A 17,551-nucleotide genomic window follows, 5' to 3' on the forward strand; every position below is an offset into this window, starting at 1 on the left:
AAATGTGTGCTTGTGTGTTCTTGTGTTTTAAATACTTGTTTTAACTTATGGACAAATATAAATAGACACAAGCACATTATAATGTTTAAGTATAAAAAGGGAGCCTGAGAGCAGAGAGTTTGCAAAGGTCATGCAGCTCTTGGTGTTTCTGTCTCTCGTCTTTCTGTCTCTTTGTAAGAGGATTTATCTCTGCATCTCCAGCTTCCGGTACTGAGCTCAGCTCGCTGCTGGCGCTGGGTTAGTAACTGTCCTTTGAGGACTGACTAACTCTTTGTCTTTGGGGCAAGGAGTGGGGCCTGAAGTTACTCCTGGGCATCTGGCTCCATAGATTTCTTTTGTTAGAGACTATAAATATTTACTAGAAACTTTGAAAACTAGGAAGACATTTTGAGGAACTAAATACATGTGTTTCCCTAACACCCTCTCGCCCTCCCCTGCCCTGCACACTCCTCTCCCCCTCACCGCGCAGCATCATTCCCTCATTTACAGCGGCAGTTTCCACTCTTCAGCTCACACTGTCTCACGCCCCAGGATAAAAGAGGAATTCTTGCTCCCATTTAAAGAAAAGCGACACAGGCTTAAGAGAAGGTATATCACTTTCCAATATCACAGAACAAGCTAGTATCAGCCAGGACTTGGATCTCAAATGCCCAGACCAGACTCCTTGTCAGGAGACCATAGTCTGGGACAATCCATAAATGAGCCCAGTGGTGTCCTGGATGCTTCGCTACCATCGACAGCCGAAACACCACAGGGTGGTGGAGCCGACTGCGCATTTAGGCGCCAGGAACAGGATGCGTGTGATGAGGATGTGGGCATCTCTGCAAGGGCTGAGGCTCAAAGCCCTTCTGGAGCTCTGTTCATCCATTCAGTGTTTTCCACGTGCCTCCTCTTGGGCTGGGATCTGTACTTGGGGGAATCTCCCTTTTTTCTCCAGGAGTATGAAGGAATTTGTACTCATATTATCCTGACTCTTCATATGTGGAAATTGAGGCTTCAAGAGTAACTCACCCAAAGTCACAGTGGCTAAGTGGCAGATCTGGCCTCTGAAGACCTGTCTTCCTGCTTGTGCCAAGTCCCTCTGGCCCTCTTTCCCAGCTTGACTTTGCAGAGGAGGTGGATTTATGATTACCCAGTGCTTGTTTGTCAGTCTGATCTGATCATTGAGAAGGCTTATTCTAGGACTTTGGGGATCAAAACCCTTTCAGGCTGGACTTCGGTTTCTCTCCCTTACTCCCCCACTCCCATCCTTCATCTCTTTCCTCCCCCCTTCTCTCTATTTCTTTCTCTTTTTTCTTACTCCTCATCCTCCTCTCTCCCCTCCCCAACTCCTTGGAGGCTTTAGGGATCCTAGAAAGTGCTTTATAAGAGGATGAACTCTTCTTCCCAAGTTAAAAGCCTTGCTGTTCTGGTGCAGAAGTGTTCTGTATAGAAGCCAGCAACCCCACCTCCCCACACCTGCCGTGAAATGGGGAGGAGCCTGGTGCTCCGAGGATCTCGGTAAAGCGCAACTTCACAGCTCTGCCCCCCAGGGTACTTGAAATACCACTTTCGGAATCTACTGGGCCGTTTCCACGCTCCACCCCATCCAAGGTACACTGTCCATTATCCAGAGTTAGGGACCCAGGTAGGGGGCCAGGGAGCTATGGAGAAACCAGCTCATTGAAATCCGGATAATCCCTAAACCTCATTTTCTCCATTGCATATGACTGCCTCTCTGCCCTGCCCCCTTTTACAGGATCCGCCAAGAAGCCAGTGGACCGCTTTGCCTGGCACTCCTTTTATCTTCCTGGCCCTAGGGGGCCATGGGCTAATGATCAGTGAAATCAGGAAAGACCAAGAGGCCCAGCTAATCCACAAATTGGATCATCCGCCCCTGAATAATCAAGAGTTACTGGCACAAAAGTTGATTTCTCCCTTTGATCATCAGCAGGCTTGAAGCACACCTACATTTTCTTCCTGTGGGAGTCCTCTGGAGAATTAAAAGCTGCTTCTGTTTGGCCAAAGAAAATTCAGATATAGGACCAAAAGCATCCAGGGTCCCAGTGTCTGAGGGGGGCTGTTTAATATGACAGTGTGGAGAGGACTGGAATTCTAAAGAGGTGACGTAAATTCCCTAGATTTGATGGGCCAGTTCCAGTGAGTGTGGTTCCTTCTCCACCAGAAGGAGAGGGAGTTTAATCGCATGTAAACCTCAGCGTGCTCTGTCTAATGTTACAGATCTTAGTAACAAGGATACAGTGAGGCTGGCACTAATAACTCAGGGATCTGAGTTAATAACTGCATTAAGAATATCTCATGTACAGAAACCATAATTTGAGGAGGAAAGATGATAGGAAGTCATCATTTGTATTATAAGATGATTCCTTTTATCTTAACTAATGCTTTTTTCTCAAGTTCTTTAAAAGAGCAAGCATATCAGTGGTTTTCAAATGATTTAATTGACAAAAACTGTACTTAATCATGAGTTGTCATGAATGAATTCATGTAAACATGCCCCTGTGTTATTAACTTTTGGGGGCTTCCCAGGTGGCACTAGTGGCAAACAATCTGCCTGCCAATGCAGGAGACGTAAGAGACTCAGGTTCGATCCCTGGGTCAGGAAGATCCCCTGGAGGAGGAAATAGCAACCCACTCTAGTATTCTTCCTCGGGAAATCCCATGGACAAAGGAGCCTGGTGGGCTATAGTCCATAGTGTCACAAAGAGTCAAACATGATTGAAGTGACTTAGCACACATAGCACATAGTTGATTTACAAAATCGTGTTAGTTTTAGGTGTAAGGCAAAATGATTTGGTTAATACGTATTAATATATATATCAATGTATATCTGTATTCCTCTTTGGATTCTTTTCCATTATAATTTATTGCATGATATTAAACGTAGTTTCCTGTGCTGTGCAGTAAATGCTTGTTCCTTACCTCTTTTATATACAGTAGTATGTGTCTGTTAATCCCATGCTCCCAATTTATCCCTCCCTTCCCGTTTGGTAACCATAAGATTATTTTCTATATCTATGAGTCTATTTCTGTTTTGTGAACAAGTTAATTTGTGCTTTTCTTTAGATTCTGTATATAAGTGGTATCATATGATATTTGTCTGACCTACTTCACTTAGTATGATCATCTCCAGATCCATCCATGTTGCTGCAAATGGCATTATTCATTCTTTTTCGTGGTTGAGTAGTATTCCATTGTATATATGTATCATATCTTCTTCATTCATTCATTTGTGGATGGATTCTAGGTTGTTTCATTGTCTTGGCTCTTGTATATAGTGTGTTTCTAATTTTTAATGATCATTAAGCAGCATCTACCTACATTTAATCTTGGCCAAAAAGCTGAATGTAACAGATACCCCTTTTTCAGACCGGGATGTTTCTGTGAACTGTGAGTTTATGATGGTGGGTCTCAGAGCAAAAGGAAGCTGCGAATTTTGTTGGGTTTTCAGTTCTCTGAGAACTTTGAGAGAAAGAAACATTCCCTCTGCAATGGCATGGACCCTGAACTCTATCTGGAGTTAAATAGACATGGGGTTGAATTCCGCCTCTGCTATTTGTGGGCAATGTTATTTACTGTCTCTGACCCTCAATTTCTACCACTGGGTCCACATCTTGGTTAAAACACTCCAGTACTTTTCTATCTCACCAAGAATAACATCTAAAGTTCCTTCTATAGACCCTCAGAGTGGGTCTACTGCTGAACCTTTTGACCTCTTGCTCATCAAGCCCTAACAACACAGACAAACCAATTTCAGTTCTGCCTTGGGACATTCGCACATGCTCTTTCTGGTCCTGGGAAGCTATTCCTCAGGTCTGCAAGCTCCCACTCACACCTCATCCAGGCACTTGGTTACATATTATGTCCTCAGGGAAGTCTTAAGTTCCTCCCTCTCTGACCCTTTTGCTGGCTTGATTTTACTTCACAGTACTTAATATTGCCTGATACATACAATATCTATTCATTTGTTGACTAGCTTGTTGTCTGTCTTTACTGATAGAAATATAAGGTGACGCAAGCAGGAGCATTGTCTTATTGCCCCTCTGTTTTTCGCTGCCTAGGACTTTGCCTGCATGTGGTCTAGACACTCAGCAGTCACAGAACAAATGACCTTGGAAATGGTGATTATAAGATCTACCTTGCAGGTGTTGTCAGGATTAGGAATGATATAGATAAAGCCTGGGACAGAGCAAGCAAGTGCAAAGTATTACTACTGTTTATTAACATTATTAGCACAAACCTAGTAACTCTAAGTTCTTTGTAAATATTTGCTGAATCCTCAAAGGGCCTGAAGGAGCTTTAATGGACAGCGAGTCATGCCTTGTAATGAACACACCTCAGGAACCTGTATTTCTGAGGACTGTGTCAAACCACCTGTCAAAGATCCAGGGTTGTTGGATTTTGTGCTTTTTCAAGAGAAATTGTAAATTCAAAGTTTTATGTAAAATCATCTTATTTTAAAATGATAGTTGCTTTCACCTGAAAGTAACACAACATTGTAAATCAACTATGTTTCCATAAAAATTTTAAAAACACAAAGGCTAAAAAGTGATTAAAAAATAAACTGTGTTGAGAGTCCCCGAGGTTACCCCCACATTTGGAGACTCACTGGAGGGACTCAGGGGACTTGGTATATTGTCATGCTCACAGTAAGTTTTCCTGAAGTCAGGTTGTAGGAGACGCAGATGGATGATAAGGTGAAAAGACACAGGTGGAACCCAGGCTCCTTCTGCTCTGGCTTCCCTCTGCTTGCTCCCTCCCACGAGACGTCACACAGAGCACACTCTTCCCAGCAACAACATGCAGTCATATGCTTGTGATGCTTCTGTGAAGAAAAGCCCACTAGGGACCCAGGGCCCAAGTTTTCCTGGGAGCTGGTCACTCTGCTGAGCATGTACTAAAATTCAAGATTCCTGGGAGAAAGCAAATGTCCCATATAAACCATGTTGTTTCCCAGTCCAGGTACAGCTAGCCACTCTTTTCAGTTGGGATATGTTGTCTATCCAAGTAAGGAACCAGTCAAGTTTCCAGATGCCTGTCAAAGGCCTTTCTAAGTATTTCAGACCTGCTATGTCAACTTCTTATACAATTATTAAGTAAAAATGCTAAGCTTTTGATTATGGAACATTCCAAACACGCATGCACACACACACAACAATCATATAATAAACCTCCGTGTACCCTTCACTCAGCTGCACCAGTTAACTCATATTTGTGCTGACTCATCTATGTCTTCACTCTCTTCCCATTGTGCCCTGAATTATTTTGAAGCAAATCGCAGACATCGTGTTCCATCTGGAAGACATCGATAGGTATCTCTAAGTGATAAGAACTTTTCAAAAATGATCTGGAGCGAAAGCTGCCAGCTTGCAACCTGCCCCCTCACCGCTTGTCGGGAATCATTTCCAAATGCTGATGCTCAACTGACTGGCTCTTGTGCCAGACCCTCTCCCTGCCAACATCACTACCATGAGGACTTGAGCTTGTGGGGAGGATAAGAGAACAAATTCATGGAGCCCTTGAGCCCCAGGTGATCAGGGCCATGGAGCCTGGCATTGAATTCTAACAGGGTATCTGTTTTGCCAGAATGACTCCAGTGGCTGTTGCTGTGTGTGACATGAGCTTCTTTGTCTTGATTGTCAGACTAAGAGCTGGACCTGCTCTTAGTCTAGCTGTCCTCAGGGAGACACAGACTAGGTGACTTAGCAACAGAAATTTATTCAGAGTTTGAAGGCTGGAAGGCCAAGATCAAGGTTTTGGCAGGGTTCTTTCTTCTTCTTCTTCTTCTTTTTTCCCCTGTGAGGTATCTGTCCTTGGCTTGCAGATGGCCTCCTTCTTCCTGTGGCTTCCATGGTTTTACGTCTCTGTATCTGTGTCCAAATCTCCTCTTCTTATAAGGACACCAGTCATGCTGGATTAGGGCCCACCCATGTGACTTCATTTCACTTTAATTATCTTTTTTAAGGCTTCCTATCCAAATACAGTCACATTCTGAGGCATTGGAAGTTAGGGCTGTAACGTACGGATTTTCGGTGGGGGAGTTCCGCTGGGTCTTCATTGCTGTGCACAGGCGCTGTGGGCGTTCTCTAGTTGTGGCAAGTGGGGAGCTACTCTTTGTTGTGGTTCTAGGGTTTCTCATTGCTGAGGCTTCTGTGGTTGTTGTGGAGCACAGGCTGTAGGCAAGCAGGCTTCAGCAGTTGCAGCACACAGGTTCAATAGTTGCAGCTCAGATTTTGGGCTCAGTGGTTGTGGCGCATAGGCTTAGTTGCTCAGTGGAATGTAGATTTCTCCTGGACCAGGGATTGATCCTGTGTCCCCTGCATTGGCAGGCAGATTCTTATCCACTGTACCACCAGGGAATTCCCAGCAACATGCGAATTTTAAGGAGAAGGAGACCCAGTTCAGCTCATAATGCCACCCTCTTCCCCCGAATTGTAGATTGGACAGCTGAATCTTACAGAAGTTCAGAAACCTTCCTAAGATGACTGGCCATGAAGTGTCTAGGCTCCCATTTCACATCCAAATTTATGGAGTTCAGAGTTCTTTTTCTATCAGAACCCTCAGTATTTGTCCACTACAGGGACAAAGTTGGATGCTCTTCTGAGTCCAGTGACCCATGATTCTGAGTCTTTCTATGTCAGATAGGGGTTAGGAAGTGTCTTAGGTTGGGTTCCCAAGAAGCAGACCCTGAGATGAGTATTTGTGTATTAGTCATAAAGAAGGCTGAGCACTGAAGAACTGATGCTTTTGAACTTTGCTTTTGGAGAAGACTCTTGAGAGTCCCTTGGACTGTAAGGAGATCAGAGCAGTCAATCCTAAAGGAAATCAGTCCTGAATATTCATTGGAAGAACTGACGCTGACGCTGAGGCTCCAATACTTGTGGCCACCTGATATAAACTGCTCACTCATTGGAAAAGACCCTGATGCTGGGAAAGATCAAAGGCAGAAGGAGAAGGGGGTGACAGAGGATGAGATGGTTGGATGGCATCACCGACTCAATGGACAGGAATTTGAGCAACTCTGGGAGATAGCGGAGGACAGAGGAGCCTGGGAGGCTACAGGGCATGGGGTCAAAAAGAATTGGACACAATTTAGCAACTGGACAAGAACAACAACAGTTTGTTAAGATGGTGCTCCCAGGAGAATCTGGAAAGGGAAGAATTAAATAGAATACTGTTTCAGGAAAAGTTCTGTACACGATGGCTGTATCCTGATCCTACTGGGACCTCTGGAGTGCATTCTGCCTCAGAATCATACCAAAGAGAGGCAGGAGCACTGGGCTTTCATATATCACACCCATCAGTCACTGGCTTAGGGCTACCCCAGGGCGGAAAATACTTCCGCTCTCTGGGTATTCAGGCAACGTGGCTCTGGTCTCTGGGATAGTTCCCAACAGTATAGGCTGTTTGAGAAGCACACTGAAGCTCAGAGGAAGGGTGCGAAGAGAAACAGCTGAAGGTGATCTGGGCAGAGCACTGACAGCGTCCACCACAAAAGGAGAGTCATCACAGTGGAGGGGACAGTCAATGCAAACATGACTTAGCTCAGACATGGGGTAATTTTGCTCTCACTCTATCCGTGCTCAGTTTCTGTGCAGTATTTCTAAGAGGTATACAGGCAGTCTTAAAGAAACAGGGTGAGGGACTTCGCTGGTGGTATAGTGGATAAGAATCTGCCTGTCAGTGCAAGGACATGGGTTTGATTCCTGGTCCAGGAAGACCCCACGTGCCACAGAACAACTAAGCCTATGTGCTGCAACTACTGAGCCCATGCGGGTTGAAACTACTGAAGCCCATGCACCTAGTGGCTGTGCTCCACAACAAGAGAAGCCACCAAATGGGAAGTCCGCCTACCGCAACCAGAGAGTAGCCCCTGTGCAGCGGCGAAGACCCAGTGAGGCCAAAAATAAATAAGCAACTTTTCAAAAAGAAATGGAGTGAGGAATTTCAGACTTCTTGGCTGGCTGGACTCTTCAAAGGAACCCTGAACTGAGAGTTCTGGGTCTAGTGCTGGCTGTCACTCTAGTGGTGCGTGTGACCCTGAGCAAGTCACATTATACCTCCCATCTGAACAGTCAGTATAAAAGCTCACCTCTTCTTTCTTAGGCACATACTGAGGGCAAAACAATGTCATGAGTGGAAGAATGTTCTGCGAAGTAAAAAGAATAAAATAAGTGGTATTTTAATAATATGACAACTGTGCTGTGAAGGGAAATGTACAAACACAGGGACTTATACTCTCAATGAACCTGCTCAGTAGTGTTATCAGTAGCAGCCCCCGTAAACCCCACAGTCAGTGCTGGAGAACTCCAGCTGACTGGGACTTTGATGAGGCCCCCTTCTCTCCGGAAGATCTAGATTGGGGCTTGGATGGTTTTCCTTACACATCCTGCCTGGAGTTGGCCAAACTGTAAGGTTATGGATGCAGTCCTTCAGAGGGCAAGTCTGCCCAAGACTTGTAACTCAATTGCAAGGATCCCACTTGCAAATTTAGAAGGAAAAGTCCACACAAGACCACCATCACTTCTGACACCAACTGCAAGCTCAGTGAAAAGCGAAAGTGTTAGTCATTCAGTTGTGTCTGACTCTGGGACTTCATGAACAGGGCCATCAACAGCCGAGAGGCTAGGGATGCTGCTACTGATAACGCTACTGAAAATGTTCCTTTAGATCATAAGTACCTGCATTTGTCCATTTCCCTTCACAGTTGTTAAATTATTAAAATACCACTTTGTCTTATTTTATCCTTTTAAAAAATTTTCTCGGAACATTCTTCCACTTGTGACATCATTTTGCCCTCAGTATGCACCTAAGAAAGAAGAGATGGGCCTTTTATACTGACTGTTCAGATGGGAGGTATAATGTGACTTGCTCAGGTCACACCCACCACAACAGTGACAGCCGGGGCTAGACCCAGAACTCTCAGCCCAGAGTTCCTTTGAAGATTCCAGACTGCAAGCTTGGGAGTTTCCCAAAGCCATCTCATATTTGTTTCACTAGAGAGACTCACAGAACTCACAGAGCCTATTATACTCATGAAATGTTAGTTGCTCAATCATGTTGGACTCCTTTCAACCCCATGGACTGTAACCCATCAGGCTCCTCTGCTCGTGGAATTCTCCAAGCAAGAATACTAGAGAGGGTAGCCATTTCCTACACCAGGGAATCTTCTCAACCCAGGGATTGAACCCATGTCTCTTACATCTCTTGCACTGGCAGGTGGGTTCTTTACAAGGGGAAACTGGGAAGCCTTTTGAAGCTAGTAGGGAATACCAAATTTTGTTTTGATTCTTGTCTTAATTAGTTGGGGCTACCGTAACAAAGTACCGTAGCCTGGGAGGTTTATGAACAATTTATTTCTCCCTGGAGACTGGAACTGCAAGATCTGATGCCAGCATGATCACATTCTAGGGAAGGCTCTTTTGGGCTGTGGACTGCTGATTTCCAGCTGTGTCATCTCATGGCAGAGAGCGGAGAGAGGAAGCAAACTCTCTAGTGCCTCTTATGAGGCCTCCACCCTCAGAATTTCACTTAATCCTAGTTACTTCCCAAAGGCCCCACCTCCTAATACCATCACTTCATAGGGTAGGATTTCAGCATGTGAGTTTTGAGGATTCAGTCTATAACATTCAGTCTGTAACATTACTTGTTAGATAACAAATTGTTGGTTTCAGTGAGCTCAACTTATTGTTAAAATAGAAAATATTTGGTAAATTTGGGGCTTCCCTGAAGGCTCAGCAAGTAAAGAATCTGCCTGCAAGGCAGGAGACACAAGAGATGCAGGTTTGGTCTCTGGGTCAGGAAGATTGCCTGGAAAAGGAAATGGCAACTCCAGCATACACACAGTAGGAGAGATTAGTGTACATATATATAGTATATTAGTACATACATTAATGTATGTATGTATGTATGTATATATATATATATATATATATATATATATATATATATATAGAGAGAGAGAGAGAGAGAGAGAGAGAGAGAGAATATGACCTGGGACATTCAGAAGCCAAGCAGGAAAGCTAAAGAACAAAGAACATGACTTGTGCTAGAGAAAGATGCCCAACTCTACCTGGGCACTGAGGAGGTGCAAGAGCCTTGTGTTCAAGACTAACATACAGGCAACCCAATGATACTCATAGCAGAGTAACTGGGATGTTCAGCGTCATGAAGCCATATTTGGAGATTTGGGAGGTGGCATGCTGTATGCTGGTTGGAGTACACAGCATAGGGAGGCATGTTGTAATTAGGGACACCAAATATCTCTGGTCTGAAATCCTGCAGGGAAGATACAGATGCAGGATGTCCCCTACCACTTCCTGCACAAATGTTCCTCCATTTCTGTCACTGGAGTTAAGAAGATGGGTAACAAATGAATAAAAGCCAAGTGAGAATCAAGATTTAATAATAGGGGCCTATGGTATGGCTTTAGAGATGTCAAGGATTGCTAGAGATCATCTAGCCCACTGCTTTCCAAGCTCTGTTCTGTGGGACCCTAGGGGTCCCATGGAGCTGCCTTAAGGCTTATGTGGCTGAGCAGAGAAGAGTTTCAGGTTTCCTTCATAACCCAGGGATCCTTTCAACCAGAGGAGCTCTGCTGTTATTTTCTGTATTTGTGTATCCTTCTTGGCATTGCTTTCTTTTGAAGAAAGAAACTAAATGCAACTAAGTGAACAGTTTGGTAAGCACTGATCCTGCTATTTGGCAGGAATGCTATAACAAACCAATACAACATATTAAAAAGCAGAGGCATCACATTGAGGACAAAGGTCCATGTAATCAAAGCCATGATTTTTCCACTAGTCATGTATGGATGTGAGAGTTGGATCATAAAGAAGGCCGAGAACTGAAGAATTGATGCTTTCGAATTGTGGTGTTGGAGAAGACACTTGAGAGTCCCTTGGACTGCAAGGAGATCAAACCAGTCAATTTCCCAAAGGAAATCAGTCCTGAATATTCTTTGGAAAGGCTGATGCCAATGCTGAAGCTCCAATACTTTGGCCACCTGATGTGGAGTCAACTCATTGGAAAAGATCCTGATGCTGGGAAAGAGTAAAGGCAAAAGAAGAAGGTGGCAGAGGATGAAATGGTTGGATATCATAATTGACTCAATGGACATGAGTTTGAACAGACTCCAGGATACAGTGAAGGACAGGGAAGACTGGCACGCAGCAGTCCATGGGGTCGCAAAGAGTCGGGCACGACTTAGCAGCTGAACAGCAAATGATCTTATTGAAGTCCTTCCTGTTGGAAATAGGCACAATAAGACACAGGGAAAGGATCTCACCTGAATCATTCAGCGTGTGCTGCCTGAGGCTGCAGGGAACACAGGTGTGATGCTGCTCTGGCTGCAGTTCTATGGGACCTTGGTTCCACCACAGAATGACCCAGAGAGGCTGCGGCTCAGGAAGGACCCCTGGCCTGAATATGCTTGTGAGTCACTGCATCCTGGTACCCAAATTATAAATATCCTACACTTTTGCCTCCTGGAGAAATAGTCATGAAATTCTTTATGACTGTCTTCCTGTGGGGACAGGATATTTAACAGAGGTTTCCAGGCAACACAAAAATCCAAACTCACTCAGTAAGGCATTCTCTCAGGTACCACAATCCATCTTCCTGGAATGCTGGGTTGACAGTGAAAATGGCCACCAAAGGACCTGAGATAATGGTGGAGCTGACAAGCTTTGGGGACTTAAAGAAGGAGTGCTCCTGCCCAAGTGATGAGGGTCCTGAGACCGTGGATGCATGGTGGTGGTTGGTTAGGTTGTGGATCATGTTCCACAGTGGCTGTTGCTGAAAGTAAACAGGGGGAGGAGTTAAGAGACCAGGACTCGAGCCTGGCTTGTCCCTTGCTAACCTCACACTCTGCAACAAGTGTCTTAACCTGTGAGCCAAGACAGTGAACTCTACAAGGCAAGGACTGAATTTTATCCACATCAGGGAGCACAGTGCCCAGAACTCTGAGTGTTCAGGCTGCCAAAGAAGCCGGGCTTAGGGGTGCTCTTGGGCCACTGCTTAGTGTAGGTGTAATTCCCTGCTCTTCCTCTTGGAGAAGCGTTTCTCCCAGTCACTAGTACTGTTGCTTCACCCTTTCCTCAGTAACCACACTTCTCTCTTATGTGAAAGTGAAAGTGTTAGTCGCTTAGCTGTGTATGACTCTTTGCGACCCCATGGACTGTAGCCCACCAGGTTCCTCTGTCCATGGAATTCTCCAGGCAAAAATACTGGAGTGGGTTGCCATTTCCTTCTCCAGAAAATCTTCCTGACCCAGACTTTGAACCATTGCAGGCAGATTCTTTACTGTCTGAGCTACCAGGGCAGCCCTCTTCACAGCCGTTCATTCAAAATACACCTCCTCTCTCACCTTCTCCCCACTGAGGTTGTGATTGCTTTGGGAATGAGAGAAGCCTAGGGTATGGGAGGCAAGAAGAGGGCTGTGTGGGTTTCCTCCAGTTAAGGGGATGCTGATGGAAGAACATGGTGGGTGGTCTGCTGGGTATGTTCTGTATGCACACTGGTGGGTTGTGGCTGAATGAAGGTGCCACACAGGCACTCAACCAACACATCTGCTGATGTACTAGGCACCCTAGGGCAAGGGACAGAAAGGTGTTACATACCTTCTCCTAGTATTTGAGGCACATTTTACTCCTCTAGTAAAATGCACTAGTTATTGTTGCTTAGTCACTCAGTTGTATCTGACTCCTTGTGACCTCATGGACTGCAGCACACCAGGCTTCCCTATCCTTCACTGTCTCCCAGAGTTTGCTCAAACTCATGTCCATTGAGTCAATGATGCCATCCAACCATCTCATCCTCTGTTGCCTTCTTCTCCTCCTGCCCTCAATCTTTTCCAGCATCAGAGTCTTTTCCAATGAGTTGGCTCTTTGCAAGACTCTTAGGGTCTTCTCCAGCACCACAGTTTGAAAGCATCAATTCTTCAGTACTCGGCCTTCTTTATGGTCCAACTCTCCCATCTGTACATGACTGCTGGAAAAAGCATAGCTTTCACTATATGGACCTTTGTTGGCAAAGTGATGTCTCTACTTTTTAGTACACTCTCTAGGTTTTTATACCTTTTCTTCCAAGGAGCAAGCATCTTTTAATTTCATGACTGCAGTCACCATCCACAGTAATCTTGGAGCCTAGAGGAGCTCTCAATCAAAGAAAGCAACAGCATAAGAGGTGCTCTTGGCATAAAACAGGCAATTAGGAACGTAGAGGATCTGCAAGTGAAGAATCTGGGACAGAAGATACTGGCAGTACCTCCCAGGTGGTGTCACCCTGGAAGAGGAGAACATCCTCTCTTTGGTTAGATTGGAAGTTACTGCAGCTTCCAAAGGGTATTATGTACAGTCCAGCCGGTTGTTCACTGCATGTAGTATCCAGCTGAGGGGATAATGAAGGTGGCGGTTCAGCTCATAATGCTTTCCCAGAGCTGTGCTCTGTGCACACGAGTGGGGATGAAAGGATGCAATGTGGGCTTCCGAGACACTGGCTGTCAGCCACCCTCCTTACCCAATCTGGTGCAACCTTGGGAGGCAGACCAGTCTCTAGCCTTTCATCCTCCCCAGCCCCACCCCAACTCCGGGGCATATCTTAGGGGTCACACATAAGATGGTATTAAAATATTTGGGGTCAGGAATCTTTTTGAAAATCAGATGAAAGCGATGGACTTTTTCCTTCAAAAAAAGGTACGTTCACACATAAGCTTGGATGAAATGTCAGAACATTTATTCAACTGAAGCCCATCAATTGAGCCTTCTCCAGTAACCCTCCCGATGGGTTCAAAACCCCTGCAGTAGGACGGTAGTCTTGGCCTTGCGCTCTGCCCTATGAAGGAGAAATGAGCTCCTGACACATGGGTGCCACCCACTGATCTACATTTCTCCTTGAGTGCAGCTACTTCTTCCAAAGACTGGAAGGAGCAGGGTTTGACCTCTTCCTTCTCCTTTTATACCGGGTAGTTTGAGGCAGCAGTTCTGTCTGTGTGTGTCTGTGAGTGTGTGTGTCTCTTCTGCAGTTCCAGGCTCTTCTTCTGGCCAGCCGATCCTCAAAACTCAGAGGATAGATGTAAGATGAGCAGGGAGGTTTAACATAGACGTAGAATCATGTATCTATCCACACTACAGGTTGAGGGTATAGTGATGAGGAGCAGATACACGTGGTATTGTCAGTGTCAGTTTCTGCAAAGCTGTGGGTTACCATTAAACAAAAGAAATAAAAACAGAAAAAGGTCACACATAGACCTCTCAATGCTGAGAACACGACATGATTAGTCTAAATCGGGCCACTGAGGCTAGACAAGGGGCAGGGTCTAGGTCATGGAGAGCCAGCCCCTAAGGACGTATAAGGGAATATGGCCTGGAAACCAGCTGAAGAGCCATTTGTAAGCCGGGGAGTGCTGTATTAGATTTGCCTATTCTTTTTTCTTTTTCGCTTATTTGTTTGTTTTGACATAGACCATTGTGATCACATGTGGGGGAATGATTGGAGGAAGAAGATTGAAGTTAGGAAGCATTCATAGTCGGTTCTAAACTAATGCTGAAGCCTGGCTTGGAGAATTTTGAGCATTACTTTACTAGCGTGTGAGATGACTAATTGTGTGGTAGTTTTGAACATTCTTTGGCATTGCCTTTCTCTGGGATTGGAATGAAAACTGACCTTTTCCAGTCCTGTGGCCACTGTTGAGTTTTCCAAATTTGCTGGCATATTGAGTGTAGCACTTTCACAGAATCATCTTTCAGGATTTGAAATAGCTCAACTGGAATTCCATCACCTCCACTAGCTTTGTTTGTAGTTATGCTTTCTAAGGCAGCATATTAAAAAGCAGAGACATTACTTTGCCAACAAAGATCTGTCTAGTCAAGGCTATGGTTTTTCCAGTGGTCATGTGTGGATGTGAGAGTTGGACTCTAATGAAAGCTGAGTGCCAAAGAATTGATGCTTTTGAACTGTGGTTTTGGAGAAGACTCTTGAGAGTCCCTTGGACTGCAAGGAGATCCAACCAGTCCATCCTGAAGGAGATCAGTTCTGGGTGTTCATTGGAAGGACTGATGCTGAAACTCCAATACTTTGGCCACCTCATGTGAAGAGTTGACTCATTGGAAAAGACTCTGATGCTGGAAAAGATTGAGGGCAGGAGGAGAAGGGGACAACAGAGGATGAGATGGCTGGATGGCATCACCGACTTGATGGACATGAGTCTGGGTAGACTCCGGGAGTTGGTGATGGACAGGGAGGTCTGGTGTGCTGCTATTCATGGGGTCGCAAAGAGTCGGACACGACTGAGCGACTGAACTGAACTGAACTGAACTGAAAACTAATGCAGTGACAGTAAGAACAGAAGGAGGGAAACACACTGAGACCTAAACAGGGGATTATTGGCAGGGTTTTGAGCTTTGTAGTTGATTGGATGTGAGAAGTCAAGAGGAGGACTGACTCCTTCTTTGGGGCGGGGGTCGGGGAGTGGTGGGGGTTGCTCTTTGAGTTTTTATTCACTATCCTAGCAAGAACTATTAACAAATAAAAGTTTTAGTTTCATGTAAACAATATTGAAGAAAAAGATCTTGTTTCTCTAGGGAGCAGAGAAAGTATAAAATTCTGAATTTTCACTTTTAATATGGCCTGAGTTAGAGGAATTCAGCCACCTGCAGATCTCTCCTAAAAGGAGCTTAAGACTTACTGGGTAACAGGGAACCCTGAGGAAGGACTAGAGCTTCTTGCTTTACATAAGCTCCAGGATTTTACGGTGATTTGGACTTCTACTGCTCTAAAGAGCTTGTGGGGGAAAAAGGTCTAGAGTCTTTGAACTCCAGGCCAAGGATCCAGATGCAGGCTGTCTGCTCCCAGATAAAACTTCCTTGGGTGTCTGTCCTAGCCAGAACCAGTACTGTCTGCCCTGGAAAGAAGCCCAGTCTCTAAGGTTGTCCAGGGGCCCCTGGAAGCCCTTTGAGTCTGGGTCTGGGAAGTTGGAATGAAGATAGAAACACTGCTGTCAGAGGCCTGGGCTAAGGACAAGGTGGGTATGTGGTGCCAACTACAGATGGACAGGAAGGTGATTATGCAGCTCCAAAACCCTGGCACACCAAGGACCCTTCAAATAGACCTGCCTCCCAGAAGTTGCCTGGCAAAGGCAGAGATGTCTTCATGACATCTTAGCCAACTTGGCCACCATTAGAAGTCAAGCCTAAGCTTGAAGGGGTAGATTTTATGTCACCAACTGAGTTAGGAAAATAGTAGGAGAAGCCAGATTAATCTTAATTGATAACATTTATTGAACACTAACTTCATGTCTGACACTGTGCTAAGAGCTCAACAAATACAATTATATTTAATTCTCATGAATTAATGCTTTGCCATCTTATTGCCATTTTGCAGATGGGAAACCTGAGGCTCAGAAAATGGTTACTTATTCAAGACCATGAAGATTATACATGGTTGTGGTGAGTTCAAAATATTTCCACTTGGTTAGGCTAAGGTAATTTCCCCAAATTCTCTTTCTTAGGTATTTTGGGTTAAAGTGGGTCATAAGAGAGATTCTTGTGGAAGACTTAGGGGATAGAAGGGAAGAAGCAACCCTTTTGTAGTTCACACACTCTGTCACTGACCTGCTGGTTCACTTTGTTGGTGTGAGGTACTTGTTGGCCTAGCAACCACTCTCCACTAGGAGATCTTTCCAATCCAGGGATGAAACTCAAATCTCCTGTGTCTCCTGCACTGCAGGTGGATTCTTTACCCACTGAGCCGTTGGGAAGCCTATATATATATATATATATATACAGGCTATATGGACATGAGTTTGGGCAAACTCAGGGAGATAGTGAAGGACAGCAAGGTCTGGCATACTGCAGCTCACGGAGTCACAGTGAGTGGGATACACCTTAGCGACTGAACAACAATACGTACACACACACGCACACACACACACACACACACACACACACACACACATTAACGGATTACATTGGAAAGATAGGCAGTTGGAAAGATAAGTTTCACTTTAGCCAGGCTGAAATTGACTCACCCATGGGACGTTTGGGTGGGTAAGTCATGGGCTGTCAGAGTCCCTGAGAAGCCTTGTGTGCAGTGGATGGTCAGAGAAGGAGAAATCAGTGTGGGCTGGCTGGAATTGGAAACACGTTCTGTGGTGGTGAGACTTGAGTTAAGTCTCAAAGGCTAGCAGGAGTGGTTCAAAGGATGGAAAGAGGGTGGGCATTATGGGTGGGAAAGCAGCCTGAAAAAGCCCCGCAGTGGCTATGAGCTGGGTCTTAGCTGATCAGCCTGAATGGTCTACAAGTGGAGTATTGATTATATGGCCATTGTGATCTGTTGAGGTTTGTGAATTATATCTCCCCAAGGATGTGGCGGGCTCTGGACATTGTGTATTGCATCTAGCAGAGTAAGTTTCGAGTTTATTTGAATTCAACTTTCCTTCAACATTTTGTGAGCACTTACCATATGGCAGCATTTTGCTGGATATAAATATGAATAAAACACAAACTGTATCCTGGAAAATATTGTGCTCAAGTTAGAACTATTCAACATACTT

The sequence above is a fragment of the Ovis aries genome, chromosome 2, assembly GCF_016772045.2.
Source record: "Ovis aries strain OAR_USU_Benz2616 breed Rambouillet chromosome 2, ARS-UI_Ramb_v3.0, whole genome shotgun sequence".
Lineage (NCBI taxonomy): Eukaryota > Metazoa > Chordata > Mammalia > Artiodactyla > Bovidae > Ovis > Ovis aries.